General features: G+C 37.8%; 1 long non-coding RNA gene across 2 annotated transcripts in view; it reads left to right on the plus strand.

The window, feature by feature from the left end:
- LOC140505349 (uncharacterized) overlaps positions 1–1212 on the plus strand; it is a 68093-nt gene extending 66881 nt beyond the window's left edge. For both annotated transcript variants that reach the window (XR_011967459.1, XR_011967460.1), the window contains exon 3: positions 931–1212. This is a non-coding gene — a long non-coding RNA (uncharacterized lncRNA). The remainder of the gene's footprint in view (positions 1–930) is intronic.
- Positions 1213–6000: the final 4788 nt, after the last annotated feature.

Consider the following 6000-nt stretch of genomic DNA (forward strand, 5'->3'; position numbering starts at 1 on the left):
TCCAGTCATTTTGTTTGGAATTTTTTTGGACAGTGGTGACCACAGTTCATGAAGATATTCAACATTCTTAGATCAAAGACAGTGGGAGGAATTCTGACAAAGGGAGAAAAGAAAACATTCAGGAAGGTGATGGGATCTGAAGCAATAACACTAAGTAGCTTGTACTGGTCTGATCAGCCACACTAGGACACACTATACTTTGACTATATCTTTTCATCATCTTTAAGAATGAAGGACAATCACCAACACACACACACACACACACACACACACACACACACACAGACTTTATCTAATCAGCTTCCTTGCGAATATTTTGTATTTACTGATCTGTGCACAATTTATCCTCCTCTCCAGTAGGATGTAAGCTTCTTCAGAGCAAGGAATGTTCTAGTTTTTTTGTCTTTTTGTCCTTCATCTGCTAGTTCAGTGTCTTGCATATAGCTGTTTAATGGAAGCTTGTTGAATGAATGAATGAGAAAAATGACTTTATAGACACCATCCCAGCTCAATAAGTGTGAATGCCTCCTTCCTAATACTGTGTCAAGAACTCTCACAGGTCTCACATGAGACATACACCCAAATATGTAAAGCTCATCATTATGTCAGTCGAATAACTCATATTTATTTTTACCTCACTGCACTCCTATAAGTTAGTGCAAATATTACTATTCCTAATTAGTATCCCCACGAATATCAGTGTTAATGTCAGAGGTGGATTCCAATCCAGGTCTCTGGAAAAACTTTGGAAAGATAAGACCATAATGTTAAGAATAGATATCAAGTTTACTCTATTATATTTGACTGATAATTCCATTGTAATGGGAATACTTTGGAATCAAAATATTCAGCAACAAGTTTATACAAATGTGCATATACCCAATGTATCTCTTCTCTCTCTCTCCCTCCCTCCCTCTTCCCCCTTCCCAGCATGCCAAACATGAACAGTGAATGAAGATCACGGATGTAACCAAGAGGAAGAGAAAACTGGTCATTGCCTCCTTTGCCTCTGTTGTAGCTTTCCTAATGACCTAGTTCATCTTCCATCTAATAGCAAGACTGATAATTACTGCAGTTTTTTTGAGTAGCTTCCCTCTCCCTAGGGTTTTCCTCTAAGATTGCTGTAATGACACCAAACATTCCTTGAACATGCTGATTCTAATTTCATTTTTGATATTTTCCCAGTAGTGCAGAGAAAATAAATCAATATTGGAAACCATGTGGTCTCTTTCACTCTCTTTTCAAGGAAGTATTTTGCTTATCATTCATTTCTTTTAATGACCATCTATTGGGGAATGGCTAAGCAAGTTGTGTTATATGAATGTAATGGAATACTATTGTGCTATAAGAAATGATCAACAGGTGGACTTCAGAAATACCAGGATAGATTTATATGAACTGGTGCTGAATGAAGTGAGCAAAACCAGGAGAACATTATACACAGTGACAGTCACAGTGGACGAGGACTGTTTTTGATAGACTTAATCCTCCACAGCAAGGCAAGGATCGATAATATTTTCAAAGGAATCATGATTGCAAAAGACCATCTAAATCCAGGGAAAGAACTATGGAGTCAGAAGGCAGAATTAAGCAGAGTATTTTCCTCTTCATTATGTTTGATTTAGTTTTATTCATGCTTTCTCCCATTCGTTTTAATTCTTCCATGCAACATAACTAATGTGAAAATATGTTTAATAAGAATGTATCTGTAGAACCATATAAGATTGCATTCCATCTTGGGGAGGGAGGGGGAAAGGAGGGAGAGGAAATTTAAAACTTATAGAAATGATTGTTGAAAACTGAAAACAAATAAATAAATTTGAAAAAAAAATTGGATCATATGCCACCTGGATCATATGCCACTTCTATCTGGCTTTCCCAGATCACTATAAGCCAAAAGCAGTCTCTTCCTTCCTACAAACTACTGGCTCTCAAGTCAAGAGGAGCTGAGTTCAAATCAGGAGTATGCTTGTACATGCTTAATAACCAGGTCTCAAGGGAAAAAAATATAAGTACAACACACTTAAGTTTAATCTACATTAACATTTTCTCCATCCCTTTCTAGAGTCTACAAAAACAACGAAACAATAAATCAAGCTCTAATTTGATCACACTGAAAAATTAACAATTGACTCTCTGGAGCTGGAATGAGCTCTAGCACATCATTGATTCAAATCCCATCTCTGGAAACTACTCCCTATGCGATGCTGGGCAAGTCACTAAGCTTCCCTGGGGCTCAGTTTCAACTCAGTTCACCTAGGTGGTACAGTATGTAGAATGCTCAACTGGAGTCATGAAGACCTGAGTTTGAATCCTGCCTTGGATACATCCTGTGTGACCCTGGGCAAGTCATCTAAAATCTTCCTGCCTCATTACCTTCATTGTAAAATGAGGGTACTATTAGCGCCTACCTCTGAGGATGATTGTAAGGATCAAATGAGATCAAACTTACAAAGTGCTATACAAACCTTAAAGTGTTACATAAGAACTACTATAATAATTATCATTATCCTATTGTATGTATGTTGCATTTAGCACACAGTGGATCCCAACCTTTTCAAATACCAAGACTACTTTGTAAGGTCAAAAAAAAATGTACACAGAATAGTGGTTATACTGTTAACATCAAAGCAAATTTGACAATTCATATCATCTGACAGTGAATAATTCAGACAATCCACTCCATGAAGAGCATTTCTGCAATACAAAAGATAGCAATTAATTCTTAAAGGCAAGGGGGAAATATTCCTATTTGGCATAATGCAGCATTAATAATATAAAACCACAAATACAAGACCCATTGTTTATACCATATATTTTATTGATATCAAAGGAAGATAAAAATTGGTTCCTTGACCTTTCATTCTAACTCTTTAGCAATCCCTGCTACTCCAGGAGTCTAAAGTTAAGAACCACTGATTTAGTTCTCACAGTCTGCATGTGGTATAGCAATTTGGGTGCATGTTTATTGGTCCCTGCTCAATTTGGAATGGCCTGGAGGGACTGGTAATGCCAGTGAATGCTTTATATAGACATCTCTTTCTTCAGTTGTGGGGCCATGGGGTCAAAGAAGTAGAATTTAGCCATTCAGTTGCTCAGGCAAACAGTTGAGAGGGTGGAATAAGAACTTGGAAGACTTCAGCACACCTTGGCACATGAGGCCATCTTCATACTTGGGGATGAGATAGAAACTTCAGTATAGTCCAAGTTTTGGGAGGCTCCTCCCATGGCAAGGGAGGGATGGTTCAGGGGATAACCCTCCTTGGGTATAAAAGCCTCAGGATCCTTTGTTGTGTGACAAGGAGATTTTATATCTTGATTGGGTGCCGTTGTCCCCTAGAGAGGTCTTTCTCTTGCTCCCATAGCATGACTGAAGACCCTTCCGCCACCAAGCTCACCCAAGAAAAATATGCATGCGGTGGTGAGGGGAGGGTATTATGGAAGTAAACAAAGGCACACTGGTAGAAGCCTTCCACAATCCTGAGATTTGGCAAGAATATTACTGCTACATGTCAGACTAACCAGTCTCCAAAACAGTGACATAACTGCAATGGTAATATTAAGAGTTAGAGTTTAGAACCATATGAAAGGCCAAAGCAGTAGCCAATGCATGGGATCTTAACTCAGATCTGGCAGAGTACCTCAAATCATGAGAGAACTTCTGGAGGAGAGCTGTTCCTCCCGGTAAGTGCCCTTGGCTAAGGCCAACATTGCCCTTCCCTAGTTACATCTCTATAAAGAAGCAGCATTCCAACGTGTCTAATCATTTGGCCAGAATATGCCTGCTGCTCTCTAACTGGATATCTAGTTTACTCAAGTTTTCTACCTCCTTCAGTATATTTTGATTGGCCTTTGCAATCCTAATTAAACCACTTTCTTTACTTTGTTAGCATTTACAATCTCCTTATATAGTTGTCCCTGGCACAGTATTTCATGTGTTGTCACTGATTTCATTGGATCATCTACAAAGAAACTATCGTCTTCTTCCCTTACAGAAGATAATTGGCCTCTATCAATAATTTCACTATATGGTTTCACTACTTGGTAAATTAGTGTGCCTTTTGGAAAATTTGTGATAAAAGTCACTGAGTCATCCATCTTCTCCAGGGACCTTTCTGCTCTTTGAGCCTCTAATAGTTTCCATTATTTCCTCCCTGCTGATACACCTCTCTAATTCTCCTTTATTGTTCTGTGGTTACTGGTGCATTGATGTTTTAGCAAAAGAATTGTGAGGGTCGCTGTACCTTACAGGTTTTTTATTCTGATTTACATTAATTTTTATGGAATGTTACTAAAAACAAATTAATTTGAAATTGGTCAGTTTGAACCCTTTCCCATCTCACCCTCTGAAATTGGAATTGGCATAGGTATTTTCACTAAAAGTTATCCTAGCAATTTCCGTAGTTCATTCATGAAAAAAATCAAAGCTTTTCTTTACATATAAAATACATTTTGTGATTATTCAGTTTATATAATATGGGTCACTTATTGCTATCATTAGTCTATGCTGGTATAATACTGGTCCCCTGTATAATATCCATGTCACAATCCTATATTATATCAGGTTTTTTTAAATAGCAGGATTATCTTTTCTATAGTTGGCTGTTAAGTATAGTCTCAACTGTCATTACTTCTCTTTACTTTTTTCCTTTTTAAAACTCTGCAATTAGCTTTAGAGACTTCAGTTTCTTTCATTCATCTTCTTAACTACCTGTCAAAAGCTCCTCTTGTCACTTAGCCCCCACTATAGGGACTTGTCTAGAAAAGTCATTTCACAGTTCTAAGAGAGGCAGCTACTCTCCACTTTTCTCTCCAGCCAGGAGACTCACCTACCCAGACTTCCATTAATCAGCCCTATTTTCCAAGAGGTAAAACAAAGGACAGACAACTGAAACACCACATCCCAAGTCTCTTGTCTATCAATTTGGAAAGTCAGTCTAGCAAAAGGAATCGAGCTTCTCTCTCACTTCTTTGGGCTTAATGTGTATATACACTAAACAGCTGGACACTATCTGCCTGTTTTGCTGGTTCCTACTTCAGGTCTCTCCCCATTTCATTCCATCATCCACAAAGCTGTCAAATGTCAAACTGATCTTCCTAAAACACAGATCCAACCATGTCACTGCCTTACCTCTCAGATTAGCCTCCAGTTTATGCCCCCCGTCTGTCTGTGTCTCTGTCTGTCTGTCTGTCTGTCTCTCTCTCTCTCTCTCTATATATATATATATATATAATATATACATTATATACATAAGTATATATACATACATACGTATATATTATATATTATATACGTAAGTATATACATACATATATATATACATATATTTAATATACATCTTTTTTGTATTTAATTGTTTGTGTGTTGTCTCCCAGTGAGCTCTCTGAGAGCAGGGACTATTTTCTCCTTTCATTTCCCCAGTGCTTAGCATAGTGGATAAGTAGGTGCTTAATAAGGATAGCTAGGTAGTGAAAGGGATAGAGCACAGGGCCTGAAGTCAGGAAGACTGGAGCTCAAACTGGGCCTCAGACACTACCTGCATGACCCTAGGCAAGTCACTTAACCCTATTTGCCTTGGTTTCCTCATCTGTAAAATGAGCTGCAAAAAGAAGTAGCAGACCACTTCAGTATCTTTACCAAGAAAACTACAGATGGGGTCCCCAAGAGTTGGACTTGACGGAACAACAAAAAAGGCTTAATAAATGCTTGTTGACTTGGCTTGACTTCCCTTTACCAAAAATGCATTTTACTTCTGCTTTGATGGAGTCAGTAACCCATATACCAGAACAGAACATTTTGTTTTTGTTATATTTTGTACTGATAGCTTTTGTTTTTATATCACCCTCATTTCCAAAAATATTCCCTCTCCCTTCTCTCCCCAGGGAACCATTCTTTATGAGAAGCAATTTTTAAAAGAAAGGAAAAAAATGTCCAATAAAGCCAGATCAGTTGAATAAGTGTATCCAATATTCTATAGTTAAAGTCTTCTACCTTCACAG

This window comes from Notamacropus eugenii, chromosome 5 (assembly GCF_028372415.1).
Source record: "Notamacropus eugenii isolate mMacEug1 chromosome 5, mMacEug1.pri_v2, whole genome shotgun sequence".
Classification (NCBI taxonomy): Eukaryota; Metazoa; Chordata; class Mammalia; order Diprotodontia; family Macropodidae; genus Notamacropus; species Notamacropus eugenii.